The following is a 23,219-nucleotide window of genomic DNA, read 5'->3' on the forward strand; positions in this document are numbered from 1 at the left end:
CTGCCGATGGAGCCGACTTCTTTCCGAGTCACCGTAACTTTTGTTTCCTCTTTTCCCCCGTGTCAGCGTACAGAGCAGCAGAGAGACCGCACAATGAGGGTCATGGGGAAGTCTGATAGGGATTCTCCTGGGCGGGTAACCTGAGCGGAAAAGCCTTCTCCAGACCACCGCCTCCACACTACCTCTCCCAGTTACTCAAAACACATTGCAAACACCGCTATGTCGGTATCTGGAGAATAGCTTTAATGAATATGCGGCCATGTCAAAGTGCTGGGAGATAAGATCTTAGCTGCCGTCTGGTTTTGACGTCAGAGTCGTCTGTGAGTCAGCGGTCTGCCGACTGTTAACAAATTGGGGTCCCTCCCCAACACTTTCCCCCAGTTCTTCATTACTTTTTATCTGTGAGTCAGTGAAACTGATATGTAAATGTCTTACTCAATAGGGTTGCATTCATATTCATTGGAGTTGCTGGGTCTCTCACAGACCTGGATGTGGTTCTGTGTTACTCAGATGGGATAATTTCCAGAAGTCTTGTGGGAAAGGGGCGTTTCAATGCAACCATAGATGTAGAACCACTGATTCATTGCAGGCTCAGAAGAAAAGTCTGGGTGTTGATGAGTCAAGTATTAAACTACAGCACATGTGCATTAGAGTGAAGGACACAAACAATTTCAAACGTAAGCGATATCCGCTTCTTCATTCCTATCATCCGCCGCAGTCTTCCGCGATGAATGCAAGCGGTAAAATTTCCAACGCAGCTGCGATCATGAACTTTGATTTGGAATTACTGGAATTACTTTTAAGCATATTTATTTAGCACATGCTTTTGTCCAAAGCAACTTTCACTGAACAATTTAGAGCTACAGTAAGTGCAAAGAATGAAAAAGCAGAGGTCATCCACACAGACATGGAAGCCATTGCTAAATAGGATGTTTCATATACAGATGCTCCTCAATTAACGGTGGGGTTATGTTCCGGTGATCCCATCGTAAGTGGAAAAATCGTAAGTCGAAAAAGAATACAGTACCGCACGTACCGAACATCATAGCCTAGCCTACCTTAAATGTGCTCAGAACGCTTACCATAGCCTACAGCTGGGCACATTTACCCATAAGACACACATGGGCGTTTAGTAGACATGATGGGATGCGAAAACACAAAGTAAAAAAACACTCTCAACACAGTATCGGTTGTTTACACTTGCAGTTGTTTACATTCGTTCGCATGATCGCTGCATGATCGCGAGTGTGGTTGAGTGGATGCTGCGGCTCGGTGCCGTGGCCCAGCATCGGGAAAGATTATCGTACCGTATATCAAAACAGATCAGATCAAAAACAGATCAAAATTTGAAATTCGAAGTAGGGATTCTCCTGAATGTTTACAACGGTAACTTAGAAAAATCATGTCGAACCATCATAAGTAGAGGAGCATCTGTAGTCAATCAAGGGCAAATACACAAACAATAAGGGCAACCAAACCACCATAATAAGACATCTAACTAACAGCATGTACATCCTAGGGGACACATACTACTAAGGTAATATACAGCAGGAAAAATACAGTAACTTAAGACATAAACGCTAAGGCTTACACACGTAGAGGAGATATAAAGCATTACTGACATACGAAAGACACAAAACGTCTCAGGTTCACGCAAAAGGTTTCAGGTTCTGAAGTCACTAAGCGAGAGATACAGTGGTAGCTGCATAGGTGAATAAAATTAACCTAAATGTGTTTATTATTCATACTCTTGGCTGATGCTTTTCTCCAAAAAGTACGGAATTTTAGGTTTTGGGCATGTAGTGTAAAATGTATATTATGTCACATCACAACCAAGTCTTTTACAAAGGACATGCAGCTTAGGTTGCATGTCCCAGGGCGTATGGAGGTCTTTTCGCTCTTAGTCATGTAGTTCAGGTATTTCGGACATTACTAAGGTCAACATATTATAATAGTCTCCTTTTTCATATTTTCACTTGCGAGAGCTTCAAATATTTTAAACATTATTACCGGGATCTGTTTTACCCCAAAAAAACAGAGCTCTCAGATTTTGCCATATTTGTACAAACTCCCATTTCAACAGCCTTTGAAAACATGTACTTATAAAATTTAGATTCTCTATCTCACTTTAGGGCACAGCAGCAGTCTCCAGAAAAATAGGACTCTAACCTACGGTCCAACTTTCCCGTCTCAAGTCCAGTTCCACTACATCACTCCATATGTAAACTGGACTGACTCCGCGCTTACAAGGTCTGACCAATTCCCATGTTGCCATTCATACTGTACCAACACAAAGCTCTTATTTATTATCCCAAGGTGAATTATTGACGCTCATCCGCTTGGCACTCTGTTATTGACGTAAAAAAAAGAAAAGAAAAAAACCTGGCAATGAGCAGGGGAAACTGAAGCCATCTGAAGCCGATCTTTATCTAGGAGAGGATGATAAACGATCCCGGGAGGCGAGACAGGCCCCCAGCGGTGGAAGAAACAATGCACAGGCTCCTAATAAGGGGGAGAGCGTGATTGATCGCCTATTTATAGCTCAAAATTAAGTCTCTGCCCACTTTGCCCCAGAATAAGAGATTGCCTGTGGAAAATGCGAGACGGGGCCCCGGGGGGTGTTCCGGGAGATGGCTGCAGCTGTGTGTGAAACTGAGAGTGTGTTCCGTCTCTCCATCTCCTCCCACAGACTCCAGCCTCCGCCACTCCCCCTTGTGTCTCAACAAAGTGTCATCAGCAATTTAAGAAGTGATCGGTTTAAGCCGGCAAAATCACTCAGAGCAGAATGGCAGGGTTAGGGTGACGTCTTGCGATCTAAACTCTTGCATGAACAGTTTTATGAATTTTGAAATGAGAAGAAAACGCAGAAATGCGAGCAAACGCCGCTACAACAAAAGCATGTAACGTAACGCTGAATTTGAAGCAGGGTTTTCTGTTTGGAATGGAAGCTTAGGTGTGGCCCTCGCTTGCCACAAAGCGCTTAAGGTAACGGTGACACAGCGAGTAGCGCTGCTGTCTCACAGCGGCTGGGTGGTGTGAGAGGATGTGGGTTTGATCCCTGCTGTCTGTGGAATTTACGTGTTCTCCCCGTGTCTGCGTGGGTTTTCTCCGGGTGCTCTGGTTTCCTCCCACAGTCCAAAGATATGTTGTTCAGGTTCCCCCATACTGTGTGAGTGACAGAGAGAGAGTGTGTGTGTGTTCCACTGATGTATGGATGAGTGACCCAGTGTAAGTAGTGTATCCAGCAGTGTAAGTCACTGTGGTGAATAAGGTGTGTGGTCTAGTAACAGTATATAGTATCCATTGTAAGTTGCTTCGGACAAAAGCATCTGCTAAATAAATAAATGTAAAATGTGAATGATTCTTAACTGGAAACTCCACGTAAGCAAAGTAAACCCACACAGAGAAGTCGTTGCTGGCGTTACTCAGCGAAGAATCCCATAGAGTCATCTCCCGCTGAGCCGTATCCAACACTTCCTCTGTGGCCCGGAGGGGCGGAGGACTAAGCATGAAGGCAATGTCAACGAAAGGTGTCGGAGCTGCCATGCTGGCCTACCAAGTTAACAAGCAACCAAGAATGTGAGCAATTTTTCTGATCTGATTTCGAGTAGCAGTGCACGTCAGGAGACATTACATTAAGGTGCCGCTCTTTCATTAGAGCAGCTAAGGTCTATCATTAATTTGGCTCTCCAGCCATTGTATTAATGAAGTTGTGCAGCACTAACTTGTTTAGTAGCTTGAGAACAACACATTAATCCCTGTTATTGCGCTTAAAACCCTTTGCCCCGTGTTAAGAGAAAAATGAGGAAACGCTGGACTCTCGGTTGTCAGTCGATCCATCGCCTACTGTTTCTGTAACAAGGAAAGGTTATAATGTTTGTCTGGAAGATGCAAGCTCAAGCAGTAGAGCCCTTTTACCCACATCTTTCATAGTCGAGCCAAGTGGAGATGCTTCGCTCTTAAAAATTTTATTAGAGCATCTTCACTATGGATTTGGATAAGGACTGGATAACTTTTTCAGGCTAAACAGGCATGTATTTAGAAATCAGATAAAAATTCTGTCTCATAGTTATGACCACTTTTTCACTTTTATACCTTCCAAAGCCGCCATCTCCGCAAAGCAGACGATGTAAATGATGTGGTGCTCCGATTCACAATGTTGCCAAATCCAATGGCTATAAAGGCTGTCAGTCAAGGCTCCCAAGGCATCTGCTAGGTCATCTAAGCTGCTTTCGCTCCCGGTTAGAAATTCCTGATTGATATAAACCCATCCCCACTTCATGGAAGGATGAGATTTTTGGACTTTAACTGCAGGGGTTTCTCGTCGCAATCGGTAAATGAAACGGGTCCGATTTCATCAATAATTCGATCGATCAATTATTGCACAAAAATAACTCGCTTTTTTTGCACTACCACTTTTAAATCTCTTTACATTTCTGTTTATAGAACCGACCACACCACTGCACTTTATTCCAGTGTTTTCAGTTTAATAGTTAGTTATTGTGAACTGTACTGTAGTAATAGAATACGTTGTGTATGTTGTCCTCTACGTCACACCATGGTCCAGGAGAAACACTGTTTCACGCTGGTGTATGTTCTAAGCACATTGTGGAAGTGACAATAAAGTTGACTTTGACTTTTAACTTTGAATCATCTAAATGGGGGGCGCGATGGCGCAGCGGGTTGGACCAGGTTCTGCTCTTCAGTGGGTCTGGGGTCCGAGTCCAGCTTGGGGTACCTTGCGATGGACTGGCGTCCCATCCAGGGTGTGTCCCCTCCCCCTCCGGCCCCTCGCCCTGTGTTGCCGGGTTAGGCTCCGGCTCCCCGCGACCCCGTATGGGACAAATGGTTTCGGATGATACGTACGTGTAATCCAAACAGGACATCTTGGGAACTTAAGTTTTGGAAGAGCAGCTCAGTCGACGGAAAGGACCCCACGGTGATACCCTTATGCAAGTCACTCTCACCTGAACAGTGCAAGTAAGAATAGCCCCTGCAGAAAACCAGGAAAATGTAAAGACACCCAATCGCCGTAAGCGGCTTTGGAGGAAAGGTCCTGCGATGCAATTCAAACAGAACATACAATGAATAGAGCATTTTTCTGCAGCCGCTGCCGCCGTGGTGTAATGTATCTTTTCTGGCAGCAGATCCATCCCTCGCTATGGTTTCTGCTCTGTGGGGAGTTAGGACCTGATCCACTCCTTGATGGGTTCCTGATGAGGAGCGGCCCGGTGATGGTCGGTGAGTGAGGGGATTTCGGCTGGAGGGGATTTTTGCAACACGCCTGGCCCGCAGTCAAATTATGAAAGAGGAAGAGCGAGACGACCTGCGTTTTGTATTTCCGCAGCACGCCGAACCGCTGCGCTTTCTTCGTTTGCAGCCCGTTGAGAAGCTGTATGTAACTTATAGGGTCTCGTTTCTAAAATTTGCATTTTCCTAGGCTCAAATCCCATTTCACCTCTTCCGGGTATGTCGCAACTTTATTATTTCGCTGAGCATCTGTGGAAGCGCAGTCTGCTGCAGGAAAACATGTTAGGAGTGAAAGCTACCCATGCTGTCCTCACACTGCTTCCCAGACTATGTCCCCATTCCCATCAGGGACGTTTTCGCACCAGTATCACAACTTTACCATCAATTACTTGGCCTACAATTTTTTTAAATCCATTTAGCAGACACTTGGCTGAGAAGTAACAACAGGGTAATTTTTTTTTACTGAAGAAAAGTAGGGTAAGTACGTTGCTCAAGGGTACTGCAGCTGAAGGTAGGATCTGAACCTACAAAATTAATCCAAAGGCAGCAGCTTGAACCACTATGCTTCCAGCTGTATTTTTAAGGGGAGATCTCAGCCTCTGTCTTTAAGGGCCCCAATACTCTCTATATATACAGTATGCACATAATAAAATATAAAAAAAAAATCAAATATAAATATATTCGTGTAGTTTATTTTTTTCTGAAAAATATTACAATAAGAAAACAATGCCAAACGAGTCATAAATTGAAGTATGGCTAGCTCTGCATTAATTTATTAAAGAATGTTACGTCTGCCCATCATACCTGGAGGTGGGAGATTTCATCATCTGTCGATTCTTGTTAACCGCTTGTCCTTGTCAGAGTCACGGGGGTCCAGAACCTACCCCGGAATCACCGGACACAAGGCTGAGTAAGGGTACACCCTAGATGGGGCACTTTTTGGGTAGGTGCATATAGACAACTTCACGTCACTAACTCACCTGAAACACGTGTTTGGACTGCGCGAGGAAACCCATGCCGCTACAGGGAGAACACGCGAACTCCACGCGGACTGAGCTGGGTTCAAACCTAGGCAACAGTGCAACCCGCTGTGCCACTGTGCTGCTCATGGAATTAAAGCTGTTCCAGCAAAATACCTACTTGAGACTCGAGATCCTCCAGCCTTTCAGTCACAAGGTGGGTTCGGTCCCGTTACCTGTGAGGTCTGCCCATCACGTCTGGAGGCGGGCTACAGTTCTCATCTCCGGGCTCTGATCCGACACCACGGGAACACCAGTCACCTGTTCCTCACGGAATGCCCCCATGCGGTTGCGGCCCTGCTGCCCGGGCGCACCTGTGCCTGCCTCCTAATTGTTGGCAAGCGAGGGGTCGAGATCAGGATGTTTTCAAACAAATTCGCATGTCAGAAAAATGAACCTGTGAATTTTATAACTCACGCAACGAAGTACCAAAAAGCTGTAAAATGGCACCGATTATTAAAAATGTCTAAATTAGCATTTTACGACGCTAAAAATTAGGATTTTTCAGCTTCTCTTTATTATTCACGCTGTTTACTCGGCTCATGCCTTTGTCCAAGGGAAAATAGAGCGTTTGTGTCATTTGTCTTGGAGGTTTCCGTTACAAAATGAATATTCTAGTTACGCCTTTCCGAAGACAAAATAGTTCATTATCTGAGAAATGGCCTGATTCTTGTGGTATGCTTTGTGTTTTTGTTTATGTTTTGGAAGGTAACATGCAGTCCTCTGCCAAACATTAGAACCTTAATTTGAGGCGGAGAGAATGCATCGTTATTATCACAATTTTCCTGGTACTACAAGGTCAGATTGAAACAGATTTGGCACCAAACACATAACAGTTATGCCCAAGATATTTAGGGTAGAGGTTTCCCGAAATTCTTTCTTCCAAAGTCTCGAGTTGCTAACTTATAAGCTTCTAACTTATATCTGCAAAGTTAGGCAATATTTACGCTGCTGGGAGTAAGAGTGCATGAGAAAGACTTATATTCATATGTATTCATCCAACATGTAATCATAACCCTTAGTTGTGCAACAGATTTATAATGTAAAGCCAGAAGAAACAAGAAATGAGAAGAGAAGGAAATGAAATCTATCTGAAAAGGTGAACGCTACTTGAGGGGTGACTTCATACGTCAGTTACTAAGAGATTCTTCCACTGGACCAACTGAGGAGAATCTTGCCAACACACACACTTTCAGAACCGCTTGTCCCATATGGGGTTGCAAGGAACCGGAGCCAACCCGGTAACACAGGGCGTAAGGCCGGAGGGAACACACCCAAGACAGGACACCAGTCCGTCGCAAGGCACCCCAAGCGGGACTCGAACCCCAGACCCACCAGAGAGCAGGACTGTGGTCCAACCCACTGCGCCACTGCTCCCCCTTCCCAACAAAACATGTCCCCTAAAATTACAGTGTCTAAGAATCATTTTATGTTTCTGGCAATCTGCTTATGGCTTAAATACGAACCACTCCTGGATATGCAACAGTCTATTTCTTAGGTGGGGGATGCGGTGGCTCAGCAGAGTTGGTCAGGTCCTGCTCTCCGGTGGGTGTGGGGTTTGAGTCCCGCTTGGAGTGCCTTGCGATGGACTGGCGTCCCGTCCTGGGTGTGTCCTCTGGCCCTATGCTCTGTGTTGCTGGGTTAGGCTCTGGCTCACCGCAACCCTGCATGGGACAAGTGCTTTCAGACTGTGTGTGTGTATTCTTAATGTTTTCTTCTGATGGCATGCCAATGCAATGTACATTTTGCGCCTATCATTGTTAGGCACAGTACTGCAGAAAAAAAAAAAAACTATATTTTTAAAAATTTTGACAGATGCCAATGTTGGCTTGTGAAAGAAAAACAAATTGGAAAACATTTAAAACTGATTGACCTCTATGTGTGCGGAGTGCGTGCCAGAGAAAACACAGCGTCGCCCAACGCGGACCTGCAAGGCTTGGTTTTAACAAGCATCGATGCGGCCTCTGAGGTCAAGTTCTGTGTTTAGCATGTGCTGGACGGTGTCGGACGGTGCCTGAGCCCAGTGTGCGAGAGCAGAGGTCCGCGGGGAACCGCACCCTCCGGCCGCAGCCAGACACGATAGGCGCGGCAGTGACACAGACGGCCGGTCCGCGCTCCGCTACCTCCGCAGCTGCGACTCCATCGCAGCACCCTTTCGCGTTCAAAGTGCTCAAACACAAAAGCTGGCCAACAAAAGCTATTTTGTCGCAATTAAACCAAACTGGTGGAAGAAACTTGTTTTGGCCGCGCCTTCGGTGGCAGTTGCCAAAAGCTATACTGTACACTTTCCTTGGGTTTCGCTGTCTCCCTCCTTGTGTGACATGTTAAAATTATTACAATGTGTTAGAGGAGTCTGGGAAAAAGTTCCCAGTATATTTCATAATAAATGCTGGAAAACACTGAAAAACAAGTTTTGGAAAACTTAAAGTTTTATTTGTTACTCCTCCTCCTTAAATATTCCCTCGTGACAGCGTACATTAGTACTCTTCCAAGTATATAATTTGGTAGGGGTAATTTGATGGTGATTGAATAATCGTACCATAATAATGGCAATAACAATAACACTGCAGTTTCTTGGATGTAAACTATGAATAATGAACCTCGGAGCCTTTTGTCACATTCTAACCATCTCCTTTCGGTCATTAAAATATCGAAAAGAAATGGATCTGCTTTGAAAAAACAAAGTAAGCCAATAAAAGGAAAGTCTGGCTTTTGATAAAAGTCTCATGTAAATCTGTAAAGAATTCCTGTTTAGTAGTTGGCCTTTGACACAGTTGTAAGAGTAAGCCGACGCTCATTGTTTCTTAGTAATAAGATAAACAACGACACCGCTCCCCCGTTCGGCGATATTCCCAAGGCCGCCCGTTGTCTTTACACAGCAACACGAGGAAAACACACCCTCCGTTTTTTTCTGGAGACGGGCCACCTCCGAGTGTTGCTGTTTCCAGAGCGACTGTTTTCTTGAGCAACGCAACGCAGACCACTTGGTAGAGATGTCTTGGTCCAATAGTGAGACATCCAGTTGTGATGAGCTGTCTCTCTGAGTCTCTCTCCGGATCTCTAATGAACTGAGGCACACTTGGCTGGAGAGACTACTGCGATTGCCCAAAGGTATTGAACAAATCCTGATACGTGGAATTGTGGTAAACCGGCACAGCAGGTAGTGCTTGTGCATCACAGCGCCTGGGTCGTGCATTCAGACGCGCTTTGAATCCGGCTCAGTCTGCGCAGCGTTTGCATGTTATCCCCATGTTTTCCTGGGTTTCTTCTCTCAGTGCAAAGAAATGAATAGGAGAAGACGATGGTAAACCACTTCTTTACCCTCCCTTAGTGCGAACACGACACGAGCCTTCGCCGGGACTCGGATTTGACTTGATGGTCCCTCCCCAACATGCTCCGCATAGACCTCAAGTGCCTGATTGAAAACAAAAGCTTAAGGATAGTATGAGCACGTGTACATTCGTTCATTGACACTTTTATCCAAAGTGACTTGGTGATTTACCCGTTTATACAGCTGGGTAATTTTACAGGAACGATTGAGGGTGCTTTGATCAAGCACGGTACGGCAGGGGATCGGTGGGATTTGAACTTGTGACCCCTGAGTCTAAAGGCACAAGCTCCAACCGCTGTGGTACCCCTGTAAAGAAAGAGGCAATTACAAATATCAAGCCGTAAGCAAACAAGGGGGAAAACAATAACTGTTATACCATCTGAGGGGCGTCAAACTCATTCTCTTTTCCAGTAATTGCTCTCCACATCAAAACATGTAATTACAGTGGAATTAAGTGCAAGGTAGGTAAAGGGGAACTTCACTTTTGTGTTTATACCACCATAAAATCCAGGGCAGGATTAGTCACTTCCTACAGCGTCCACTGAGAAGGGGGTCATCTCATTCATTTCCAGTCCTCTGACCCCTGGCACTGAGTCCGTCCCCCAGGGCCAAGAGCAAATAAACTTTCTCAGAATCCACAGCGAGAGGTGCCGCTGCGTGGCGGTCTCTCTCCCTACACCTCCGACTTCGTTCCGGCTTGCATCACAAAACCAGTAATGTTGTCATTTACCCTCGGTGGGGTTCCTACGTGGGTGAAATAAATCAGATGTTTGTTTTTCTTTTTTCGGTCCTTGATGGGATAATTACTGATATTTCTGCTACCGAGATGCTGCCGCTTTGGAGCGATGCTTGACGATGCTTAACGAAAGAAGAAAAAAGAGCTGACGCTGTGGCGTAGTCCCTCTCGCCTCACAGGGTGGTCTTCCCCGCAGGCCGAGTTAGTCGCTCGGAGATTAGGAGGGGGATCGTTCGACACAACATTCGTCAGAAGTGCGACTGCGAGAGCGCCGGCTAGACAGGCATGCAGGAAGTTCAGCAAGGCGGCTTTGTGCTGCGGAATGTCGCACTTAGAACTGCAGTCGTTTCACATCCTCGAGTTTGCCAGAACTGGTTGAAAAGTCATGGAAAGTATAATGTTATATTGTGACGAAAATGGAGTCCATCCTTTATAGACCAGCGAGGCCGCGCAGGATTTTAGATCCGGCAACAAATCTCCGAGCTGTTTACTCAAATTTCACTGACGGATTACTCTGCGACGGCGGCCAGGGGGGAGTGGGATTGGGTGTTGGTTTGATCCCCCTTCGGTCTGTCTGGAGTTTGCACGTTCTCCCTGTGTTTACATTGGTTTCCTCCATGCTCTGGTTTCCTCCCACGATTCCGAGACGTGTTCAGGGGAATCGGTGACTCTCAGCTGCCTGTAGCGTGTGAATGTGTGAGTGAATGAGTATGTGTTGCTGCCCTGTGGTGGACTGGCATCCTGCCCAATGGGTATCCTGCCTAGCCCGGTGTCCTATGCTCCTAGGATAGGCTCCAGACCAATGTGACGAAAAATACTGAGTGAGTGAAATTATTCTGGAGTTAATCAAGAGATTCAGGTGGTCAGTGTTGAGCAGGAGCATTTGATGCTTTGCATCATAGTCATCAACCTGGGGAAGCTACAATAAACCAATATTAGCCACTTCAAGGTGTGTCAAGGCACGTTGGCTAATGTGTCTAATTTATGATCTTTGATATGCCACCAGGCTGTGATTTAAGGGCAATTTCTTATGTTGCACATCTGGAAACAAATTTCCAGAGACAGCCCCCTAAGACAAAAGGGGATGTTGTCAAAAGATATGATTTGTTAAGGAGGTTGTGGTTTACTCTTAGAGTGCAGTGCCATGGGAGACAGCTTTAAAGAACGTAGGAAATGGTCAACGAATGGCAGCCATCTGACAAATGACCTAACATCTAGTGCCCTGGATTCCCTCCAAGTGCGTCCCCAACATAACCATGGCCACTCTCATGAATCTATTCAGAGTCTATAAGTCTTAAATTCCTCAGACATTCGGTCTCAGGTTAAATAGCCGGTCCCATGAGGATATGCAGCACCATCTTTTTCGATCTATAGGCTCTTTATTTGTTTCCAGGTGGATTAGGATCCTTCAGATGCATGTTCTTCGGATACTCAGCTCTGCTCTTGGTGTGCATGACTGGAGCAGCTGCAGTCACTCAGAGGTCATTTTATCTGAAACATATCTGCCAGTTAAGGTCAGTTTGACCCAGCGGAAGCATTTAATGACAACGATTAACACAACCAATTAGAAACAAACCTAATAGTCTCAGCATAGACTCCAATGCTACACGACAGAGATGTTCTTCAAAGTTTTCTCTTTTGGATTATTATTTTTCTGTTTAAACAAAGGAGTTGCAGCCATCGGTTGGTTACACAATTAGACAATTACAGAAGTAATTGGTCACAGTAATTTAAACTATACAAATACAAGTAATTGTTCAGATGCGGTTCAATGCTAATATATTTTATTTTGTTTGTGGCTTAGGAAAATTTTCCTGAGGGAATTTAGGTTTGACATGAATTAGAAATGAATGAATGAATGAATGAATGAAATTGTGTATTCATTCAACTGACCAGATTTGGGTTCAATACTCCCATTTTGGGGGTGCGGTGGCGCAGTGGGTTGGACCGCAGTCCTACTCTCCGGTGGGTCTGGGGTTCGAGTCCCGCTTGGGGTGCCTTGTGACGGACTGGCGTCCCGTCCTGGGTGTGTCCCCTTCCCCCTCCGGCCTTATGCCCTGTGTTGCCGGGTAGGCTCCGTGACCCCGTAAAGGACAAGCGGTTCTGAAAATGTGTGTGTGTGTGTGTACTCCCATTTTAAATGTTCAGGGATATAACATAAGTATCTGGAAGACCTCCAAATTTCAAAGATGATTCGGGCTGAACAACTGGACTGGAGAGAAGTGTACAACATTTGGTTTTGAGAAACGGTTACTTTTTACACTCAATGATTTCCAGACCTGCTTCAATCCGTGTTTGCATTTTGTGTCCTGTAGGTCTGTTTGTGGGATCTTTGACTGACATGTTAGTAATGATGTAATTAAAACAGCAGGAAGAAGAAAAAGAACTAGGTAGCACTTTTTACTGCTTTTACCTTGGATCGTACTGGTTTTAAAACTATATAGAATGCTATGTTAATTCATAACATACCCGTACTTCTTCATACTGCCATATGACACAAGTGAGAATCTAACTGATGGTTAATCATCACCATCATCTCAGCTCTGATTATTAAATATTTCATCAAAGTAATGCATCAATTTCAGTTTTTCTCATGCACCCGATACGGTGATTATCATATGAAACCACAGAAGGCGACGTTAAGGACACATTGTTGTTAATGTATCGCTCTTTCCGAACTTCTCGAAAAAGACGAGGGCATGATATGATGCACACAGGTCAGCGAATTGCATGACGTACCTTCGCACATAACAGGCATCATTGTATCTGCTGGATAGATTAGTTCCGGGACGTGAGAATTTCACACTGTATAGCTTTCACGTCATTTCATGTCATGAGTGTATTTAGAAGAGAGAAGAAGTGTTACTAACGACTGAACCGAGTAGAAGCTGGTCCTGCTTTCACAACAATGGAGCCAATAAATGAAAACTCCTCTGCTCCGGTCCTGCGCATCCAAGAAGACACAGGCAATACAATACAAAACAATAGGCAATCACTTCCTCATCATTTGTTTCCTTCTAATTTCAACCATATGCCAAGATTTGTTTCAGAGAAACAAACGCAGTACTGCTGAAAAATCAAGCGCTTGCCTGGGATGTTAATATTTACTTTCCATTTGGCAGCACCAGGCAACATTTTTTCAAACAGCAAAAGTGATACTGAAAACTTCTCGGACCCCCACATGGCTGAACACAGGGTTTCATGTTGGATTGCAGGACACAAAGTGGTTGGTTTATTACTGCCAACTTTTGATCTGCGTTTGCACCAACACGCACTCGCCCCCGGAGGAATAACCACTCATAGTAAACAAGATGTGCCTCCGAATACTCCTAGGATTCAACAGCAGTAGAGTCTGTTGTAACTGGTTCATTATTATGAGAGCGACCATCACAACGTCAGATCATGGATGCTAAAATAAAGCTGGATGACGTGACACTGTGCGTTCAACATCGAGCCTTTGAGCGCGAACCAATAGACTACCTAAATCTGGTGACGCAATGCAGGATCTAACTCAGCTGGAAAGTTTTTTTTTCTTTGAAAGCAGGAACTATTGTGATCCTTCATGAAAATTGAACGGGTTCGGACCCTGCTGCTGTGCCCCGGGGCAATACTTGGACTGGATCATCACAGTAATAATATTCATCTGAAGGGACAAGCGGTTTCAGCCGATGTGTGAGTGTGTGTATTCATCTGGATAAATGTGCAGTGTTTGAGATCGTAATCCAGGTGCACAGAAATTATTTGCTGCGGACGGCATGAAAAATCAAATCTGTACCATAAAATGTTTCATATCATACAAGTCAAGCTTGGAATGAGTTGGATTGTTTGACTCCCTTTAATGTTAAAAAAAAATCATCTGGAAGAATAATCAAGGCACCGAAAGTAATCTTTTTCAGAATAAAAAAAAATACGTGAAAGACAAAGATCACAAGAAGAAATTCACAGGGATTTTACATTACAATATGAAGGATGAAACACAAATAATTTATATTCCTTAGCGTAGCTGACACTTTTTGCCAAAGGAACTTACAGTTTTAAGCTACTTACAATTATTAACCCATTTAAACAGCGGAGCATTTTTTTTTGGGGAAGTAACTTGTTCATGGGTATTGCAACCGAAAGTGAGATTCAAACCTGTACCCTGTGGATCCAAAGACAGCAGGTCTAACCACTACGCTACCAGCTGTCCCAACTTAGCTTCTCTTTTACATGCTTACTGTAGAAATAAAGTGCCAATCCATAACTGTGGTACTGCTGAGGACCACTGGAGACCAATTATATCAATTAAACAATCTGCATATTTAAGTCCCTTTATAGGTTCCCTTTATAGATTGTTACCACATGTGGAATCTATGATTACATGCCTAGAAAAGGAGTCAGATCATGCAAATGATGGGAGAAACCGTTTACGTGGCGACACCAGGTAGCAAATTATTGGTTATTGGTCTAAACTTTTGACCAGTAAGTTTTTGGATTAACAGGAGGAGCTTTTTAACCCTTGAAGCACTTCTGAAGAAAATACTAGCCAGCTTTACTGGTACCGCAACGCAGGGCAGGACTGAAGTCAGTGGATTGCATTGTGCTGTGTTTCAAACTCCCAGATAGCAATTTGGCACCCAGTGCAAATGTGAGCACTTCACAGTTTTCACTCAAAAATATTGCTGCTGAGCAAACCAAAACTCTGTGCCAGCACGTCTAATAAGATCACGGTACATTAACGGTAATGGAAGCTGCCGTACACATGTTGAAAGAGGCATTCTGGGCTATTAAAGACCTAGCCTATAGTTTTTTCTGATGCGGTCGAGGATCCTGGATCACATTTCTCTTGCACAACGCTTAATTTACCTCAATATAATCCAGGTAATCAACAGCTGTTGCTCCCGGTCTGTGAGCGTACATGCCTTAGAAAAGAACGGCCCAGATGTAGCGAACTGCTTCCAAAGGTAATTTGACTTCATCCAGCAATTTTTTTCTCTATTCAACATATGAGCTCAGGTTTTTTGGCCCATCTGGATGTATTCTGTGAACGCAAGCCAATCCGCAGTGCAGCTCTCATTAACGGATATTCTGCGAATTACCAAGCTTTGGTTTTCAACACATGACAAAAGCATGCTTTTCAAATGCTTCATTTGTCTTGTTTATACTAAACTATCGTCACGCTGTCGCGTGACACGGGTTTCATGTAATCTAATTAAAAGTGATTAATTGCTGAATAAATAATTTGACTTAATAAATTACAGAAATGACATTCAGGTATATTTTGAAATATTTTTGTTATCAATAACCTAACATTCACAAGGTTCCATAACACTTTCGGTCACTGTGTAACTGTGGATCGTATGCTTTTTTAGTTTTTATGTCACTCTGGACCACGTTTTCTGTGATTTCCGTGGGTGGGATAAAAGTGCGCAGTCAGAAGGGAGTCATCACTCCAACAAGCCTAGAATCGCCCAACTCTGCATGATGGCCCATGCAGACAAAAGACCAGAACATTACTTTGATGACTAATGCCAAAGTAAATATTATAGACCGACAATGACATTTATAGAGGCTCTGCTACGTTCCCTACCTTGTGAGAAACATGTTCCTCTCTTCGTTAAAGTTACTGCATTGTTCTATTGCAATAACCCTGCTTTAAACCCCATGGCGGGATATGCAGATGTCATTAGAGGTCAACATTTTTATTTACACTCCTAGTGTTAGCGTATTTGTGTCAAGTAAATGAACACAAAGGGTAATTTGCAGTGTGAATTAATGCTCTGCGCTCCTCCGCTTTAACTTTACTGGGCACCTGTCTTAAAGATCAGAACTTTATCCCACATCCCACAAAATTAGTGCCTCTTGCTCAGCACGTTCTTACTATAATGACGTAGAGGAGCGCCAGTGTGATGCACAGTCTTTGTGTTTCTTTTCCATTTGTTTTGTAAATGGTCTATTCAGTCTTAACTACGCTTAGCGTCATCTGTTCTGCGATGAACTTATTTCCATTAATTACCGAAACACGTAACGGCGTGCGTAGAGGAACTATCGTTCATACTCAGACAGTGCTGAATTGCAACAAACCTGGATGCTTTTCACAATAATGTTCTGTTTGCAGAGCTTAGGGGAACCACATAATATAATGGGTAAACAGTCCGAGTAATGGACACACCTCAAAGGGGTTTGAGTGCTTTCCAGTTGACGTCCATTCTTTCATTATATTTAATTGGTTTTAAGGACCCCAGGTTTGTGCAATCTGTTTTTGTCCTTCCCCGTTCGCACCAAACATGAGTTTCCAGTTAAGGACTCACGTTTATTAGGACAGCGTGCTTAAATAGTGTATATAAAGGAATAATTGCCTACATTTGAAAGTGAATGATAATTAAGATGATGTAGTCAATGTTTAATCTCTTTTGAACTCTAATCATTTCCACATTGTCTTTTTTCATGGTTGGAAGGTGTCTTGAAGGCAACAAACAGCAATAGGTGCATTTTTTTGACAAAAGCAGAATGTTCAGAATGTTTCGGTTTAAATGTTGTTCCATAATCCTACAGTTCTCGATTAATTTTTGTCATTTGAAACAGCTAAATATACGTCATTGAAATCCGTTACTTTTTTTTTTTTTTAAAAAATAACCTCATTCATATAAGAAAAATATTATATTCCATTTCCAGACAGAAATTTGAATCCAGTCCTAAAAGTATGAGTAATTCACTGTGAATTTAAGTTCTTGCCAGATGGTATAGTAGCACTAAGAAGAAACTTCATTTTTTTGTTTACGGTTTTCCGTTTTTACACGAAAGGCTCAAAATAAATAACTGGCTAAACGAAGCCAATTGGAATTCGTTAAGTGAAAATGTTGGCAGCTTTAAAATACATTATGCAGTCAGAAAGTTCCAGGACCGATTTCCACGTGACACTCCTAAACGACTAAGCAACTTTAGCTTGCATCCACTGCAACGTCACACGGTGACCAGTCTTAAAATTTATTGATTTTTCCCCGTATTATAGGTCAAACGCTGTAAAACAACGAGAAAATCAGAACTGAAACAAGACAGCTACTTACATTGTTAGCTATAACAGCTACTGTGTCAGAGTTGTCTTGTGCCCTCTGGATCTATGTTCCACATATCTAAATGTATCTTAATAATCTATATAATAATCTCTATATACTAAAATGATGCTGTAAGCAGTGGTTAGAACAATATGGTGTGAATATTTTCTTTGTTTTCTTGACCACAGCAGTTTATTAGTACAAATCGTTCTTGGTTTTAAATAGTGCCAGAGGACCTGGCAATATAACTTCCAATATGAATTTTTGAAAGACCTAAAAACCATTTGGATTTGGTGAATATGGAAAATATTCAAAGAAGGTATTGATGATGTCATAGATGAATTTACAAAGGATTCTTGGTGACCTCATCTACATGGGTCACTATGACTAAAGAAGACTACATAGGTAGATGTAGAATGTCTTACTGTAAGTACCATAGTACTACAACAATCAATTAGGCAGTATAGTATCTGAGCATGGATTTTGGGTTGGTTATACCAGCCCCTCCCCTCAGTAGCTACAGCGCACTTTCACATTAGCAACATCTCATTTGTCACATATACTTCTGGGGGGGGGGGTGTGAGGTGGTGTGGTGGTGCAGTGGGCTTGGCTGGCTGGGGCCTGCTCTGTGGTGGGTCTGGGGTTCAAGTCCTGCTTGGGGTGCCTTGTGGCAGCCTGGCATCCCATCCAGGGTGTGTCCCCTTCCCTTTTGGCCTCTGTTGCCGGGTTAGGCTCCAGTTTTCCCGTGACCCCGCTTGGGACAAGTGGTTGTAGACAGTGTATGCCTACTTATTGGTGCCATGTAAGGAGGACGAACTTGGAGGTACCTATGGTAAGAAACTAAACCAGATTAGACAGATCAAAGAAAGTGCATCACCAATAGGAAAGGATCTCTTAGAGATGCCTGCCATCATCAGTGCTGAGCAGTCATGCTCACCTACATTTGTTTTACATCAGATTTGCATCAGCTCTCAAGGTAGAAAGTCAATACATCAGCTCACTTTCCACCAGTAGGGCTCCCCAGTGCTGGTTTGTATGCCACTTCTAACACCAATATAATCTACAAGGAATGAGATGATGAGAAGGACACCGTGCGAAAAGAAGAGGCTCTAGCTGCATTATCAATTAGCCTTGGTCTGATTACACATGATTAAATCTGACACACTTAATCTAGCATTTTTATGGATGCCTTCAGAGGAGACTCATGATGTGTAAGATCATTTCTGATGAATGATGTAATGCCATTAGAGATACAGCAGTTTTTTTAAGCTTAGACAGTATTACTCCATGAATACAAATTATTTTTAAAATATGATATTTTTTTAAAAAGAAGATTGTTGTTTTAGTCTATTACATCTGCATACATTTCAACAATGTTCCTACTTGCATGGACTTGTAAACTTGATTTGCATATTATGCATTTTTGTTTACTGGTTAGATTAAATGAAGTTATGTTTTAAAATGTGCAGATTTTTTTCCAGAAATATAGGCTTCCATTGCCTCAATTATAATTTTTTTTTTTTTTTGCAGAACGTGTTATCCTAAAAATCACGGAAGCTGTGTCAACTGTATCAAGTAACATGTCTGTTTTGTGTAAATGTTTTGACAAGATCTTTTACAGTCATGATCACAACAAGATGTTTGTGGTTTGTGAAATGTACAAATTAATGTGTGAATAAATGTAATAAATGTAAATCACTCATTGTGGATTTTCACAGCATTATCCCTTTGAAATGTGTGAAAAGCAAAGTGAAAGAAAAAAAAAACATTTAAACACAGTGCAATCTTATGTAATCTCTGAGTGAATATGTCCTGCCAAAAGGTCAAAATACAAATTATGCAGAGCGTATGAGCAAAGGGGATTGTACTAAAATAAAAAGCTGGAAGTAAGCAAACCAGGGGATGTGGTGGCGCAGCAGCTTTGACCAGGTCCTCCTCTCCAGTGGGTTGGGGGTTCAAGTCCCACTTGGGGTGCCTTGTGATGGACTGGCATCCCATCCTGGGTGTGTACCCTCCAGCCTCATGCTCTGTGTTGCCGGGTTAGGCTCCGGTTCACCACCACCCCACTTAGGACAAGCAGTTTCACTCAACGTGTGTGTGGCATGAACCAAAGTGGAATCATTTTGCTTTACTTGAAAAATAACCTCAAATATAAAACACAAACTGGCATACATTTTTCGAGGTGTCATTTTCCAAGGAAGGGATCTGTTCCGAAAGCAAAAACGCAGCAAAGGGACCTGCCGTGGACTCTTGTTTCCTAGATCCATAACCAGTAAAATGTTGCCAGAAATCCCTGTTTTATTGTCCTTCAAATGTGTGCCCACCTGTGTTGGACAGCTCATGGTGCTGAACTGCTCTCAGGTGTGCTGGGCAGGTTCTCTGGGACTCGCTGTTGTCCACTGGGTCCTAGTGCAGCCCCATTCAGCTCACAATGGATATTTGTCTTCCTTACATACTACGCAGAATGAGAGAAAAATTTTTTAGGCACAGCCCTGAACATTTAACATCCTTTTTTGGCAGTTGTCGCGTTATTACGTTATTTAGTGCTTTCATTTGCAAAGTTTCAACAGTTAATTCAAAACTATATGCAAATTACCCGATATTTAGGTACTAAGGAACTGTCAAAGGTCGGATAGTAGTGTTACTCTTTGTACTTAAAACTGCAACTCTTTCTATCATAACTTTAGTGCATTAGTTGCATGTCACCTCTGTGAAATGCTATGAAAAGTAAATTATGTAGTGATTGAAAACTAGTCTAGTGTGGTTTCCTGAATACTGTTTATGAAGTAAAACTGTGTAGTGTGAAATCAGCCCTTGTTGAGTTCACGAGCCGACGTGAACTTACATTTTGGCGATTGTGCTGCCAGCATGATATTTACATTTATTCACTTAGCAGACACTTTTCTCCAAAGCGACTTACACTGGATATTATGTAGTGTTACCAGCCCACACACCTTATTCACCGCGGTGACTTACACTGCAAAATACACTACTTACAGTGGGTCACTCAACCATACATCAGTGGAACACACTCTCTCTCTCTGTCACTCACACACTATGGGGAACCTGAACAGCATGTCTTTGGACTGCAGGAGGAAACGGGAGCACCCGGAGGTAACCCATGCAGACACGGGGAGAACATGCAAACTCCACACAGACTGAGCGGGATCGAACCCGTGTTTTCTCACAGCACTCAGGCGCTGTGAGACAGCAGCGCTACTCACTGTGCCACCCATATATGAATCAAAATCTCCTGCTGAAAGTCAAAACTTTGTTGAAGTGGATGCACGTCCTTACTCTTTACTTGCTATTGCCATTTAAGGTACAAACACAGTTTGATGATTTGCTGCTCAGTCGCCAGTGTTAGTGCCGTAAGCAGATACTCGAGCAGCGATGGGCCAGGATGTCGGATACATCTGTGCACAAAGGGGTTTTGTAAAATAGGCTCTAAAGAGTGTTTGCAATGTGTGCAAATGATTAAGGCCCCAAAACAAAGCTGCTGTTGGCCTCTATGCTGCGAAGTGAGCAGGCAGTGGGCAAGACACCGCAAGCTTACTTGGGATCTCAGAGGAGAACAATGTGTTGCATTGTTGCTTCTGACGAAAGAACTGTCAACCAACAACCAGATGAACAGAACCCATATAATTTTGTAAGTCTCACTCTGCCAATCCTTAAATATGTATTCATATATGGATGAGAAAAACACAATACGCTAAATTGTGTGGGTTTATATAAATATGATTTTTATACTTTCGTGGTCCTAAAAGAGCTCTCTGGTATATTTTAGATGTACTGTTTTATTCCAATCTATATTTTAAATAAATGAATAATGAAGTTTATACATTGCCAACTGGAGAAAAGCACTGGGAAAAGGGCCTCGAGACCACAAGTTGGATGATGCAACACGTCATTGTTTTATTTGTGACATTTTGCTAATAAAATAGCATTTCAACTCACGAGGGAATAGGTACGGCAACGCAGTCCATCGTAAACGCAATACCGCGGCTCTGCTCAAAAACCCGTCTGCCTCGACACTCTTGAGGCCATGTTCTCACCCTCCTCACATGCACGTAGTAACACAAGGCCATTGCACGTGCTCCCTGTGTGATTCATGGTAGATGTCAAAGACCTGCTACCAACGAAGAAGTTAAAAGCAACTGCGAAACACTATGGAAAAAGTTACACGTTGCAGGGGCCACACGTGTGCCACATATGGCTCGTGTGTTAAAATATATGATCTTCGGTGCTGTGACCCTTAACATCACCTTTTAAAGCTACTTCAGCTCTGGTCTCTAGTGGTCCATTAGTGCGATTAAGGTTCTGGTCATGTTTGGTAGGTAGGGTTCAAAAAAGGCAGAGCCAGTGTCACTGGGACGCACACGTAAATCTTCATGCCAGCTTCACTCCTGCTAAAGGGTTCATCAAAGTGCTTGTGTAACATCAGCTGGAGACTCCCACAGCAGAGTTGTAGTAAAGTTAAATTAGGCACTCTGCCATGCCTCATTTTGAAGCCCACCACTAGCATGAGCTCCTCCGTCATCTGTCAAAAAAAGGTGAGAAACTGATTCGTACCACGTTAACAAGCCTAGGCTCATCCATTGGTTTGGTGTGAATTTTACCATTTTAGCCTGGTCTGTTCTGGGCCTAAAAAACGTAAACTATTTCTGTTCTGCGCCGCTTCTAAAAGCAAACTGTACATGACTCTGGTGTTACAGCCGTAAGCGGACGCATTAAGAAAATTAATCCATACATCCGTCAATTTTCAGTACCTGCTTATCCAGTACAGGGTTGTGGTTGTGAAAAAATCTCCTTAGCTTATCTTCACCATATCCCTCTGAAAAGAGTTATGTGGCGAGGAATCATTAGCTGTCTGTGGTGCTTTAAATAAATAAAAAAACCTCCGGAAAATTAGCTCGAAGGCACAAGACACCGTTGTGATACACATGCTGTCACACACTGGCAGAATGAACGACTGGGTGGAGCCACATGAACCGATGCACTTAATAAGGAGACCATATAGTGCCTTCGTAGACCGACGTGTCATAAAGAGATACTGCTTTGCATGGTTCGCAAACAAAGTCTTCTTGTGCCTTTTGTTTTATGTGTGGCGCACTATTCCATGAATGGTTTGCAGTGCCATTTTCTAAGAAACGTTTTGGTGTTAAGCAATGTTAAACATGTGACAGGGCAGGAAACCAAATTCCCAGAAAGCAACCTTAACGGGGGTAACGAATACAAGAGTCAGTGTTTTGTTTTCAGTCCAAAATTGTGAGTTATAAGTTACAACATAAAGACATTAATCTAATTATCTATGAAAATCAGCACCTGTCAGGTACAGCTTGTTGTGTGGTCAGCTGAGAGGGTTATGTCTATAGGGGGCCTTACTTGTTGATGTTGTTGGGTCCTTTTGCTTTGCATTGGTGCTGACCTATTGGCCTTGGTCTGGGTCTTCTACTAATAACATGTGAACACAATGATTTGGTTACCAAGGAAACCGTGAGGATAGCCACTGGCAAAAACAGAGCCCTGGTCTCCCACGCCAAAGGCAGCAACCGTGACCACCTCAACAGCGAGACAGGCCAAAACGGAGCTTTTTCAGCGAGGCTTCCAGCACCACAACAGCATTATTGTTTGTGGTTTTTTTGCACAGAGAAGATTCCTTAACACTTCTTTCTTCGATTGCATAAGATTCACTGGCAACGACCAGTAAAAACCATAATAATCAATGTTTTGCAAACTCTTATGTTAATTACCTTCTTTTGATCATAAATATCTGAACATGGAAACCATACTGAGGGTATTTGTGTCATTTATGTGGCTTAAAATGTATAATTTAGCCAGGAACATTT

This window comes from Scleropages formosus, chromosome 18 (assembly GCF_900964775.1).
Source record: "Scleropages formosus chromosome 18, fSclFor1.1, whole genome shotgun sequence".
NCBI classification, from domain to species: Eukaryota; Metazoa; Chordata; class Actinopteri; order Osteoglossiformes; family Osteoglossidae; genus Scleropages; species Scleropages formosus.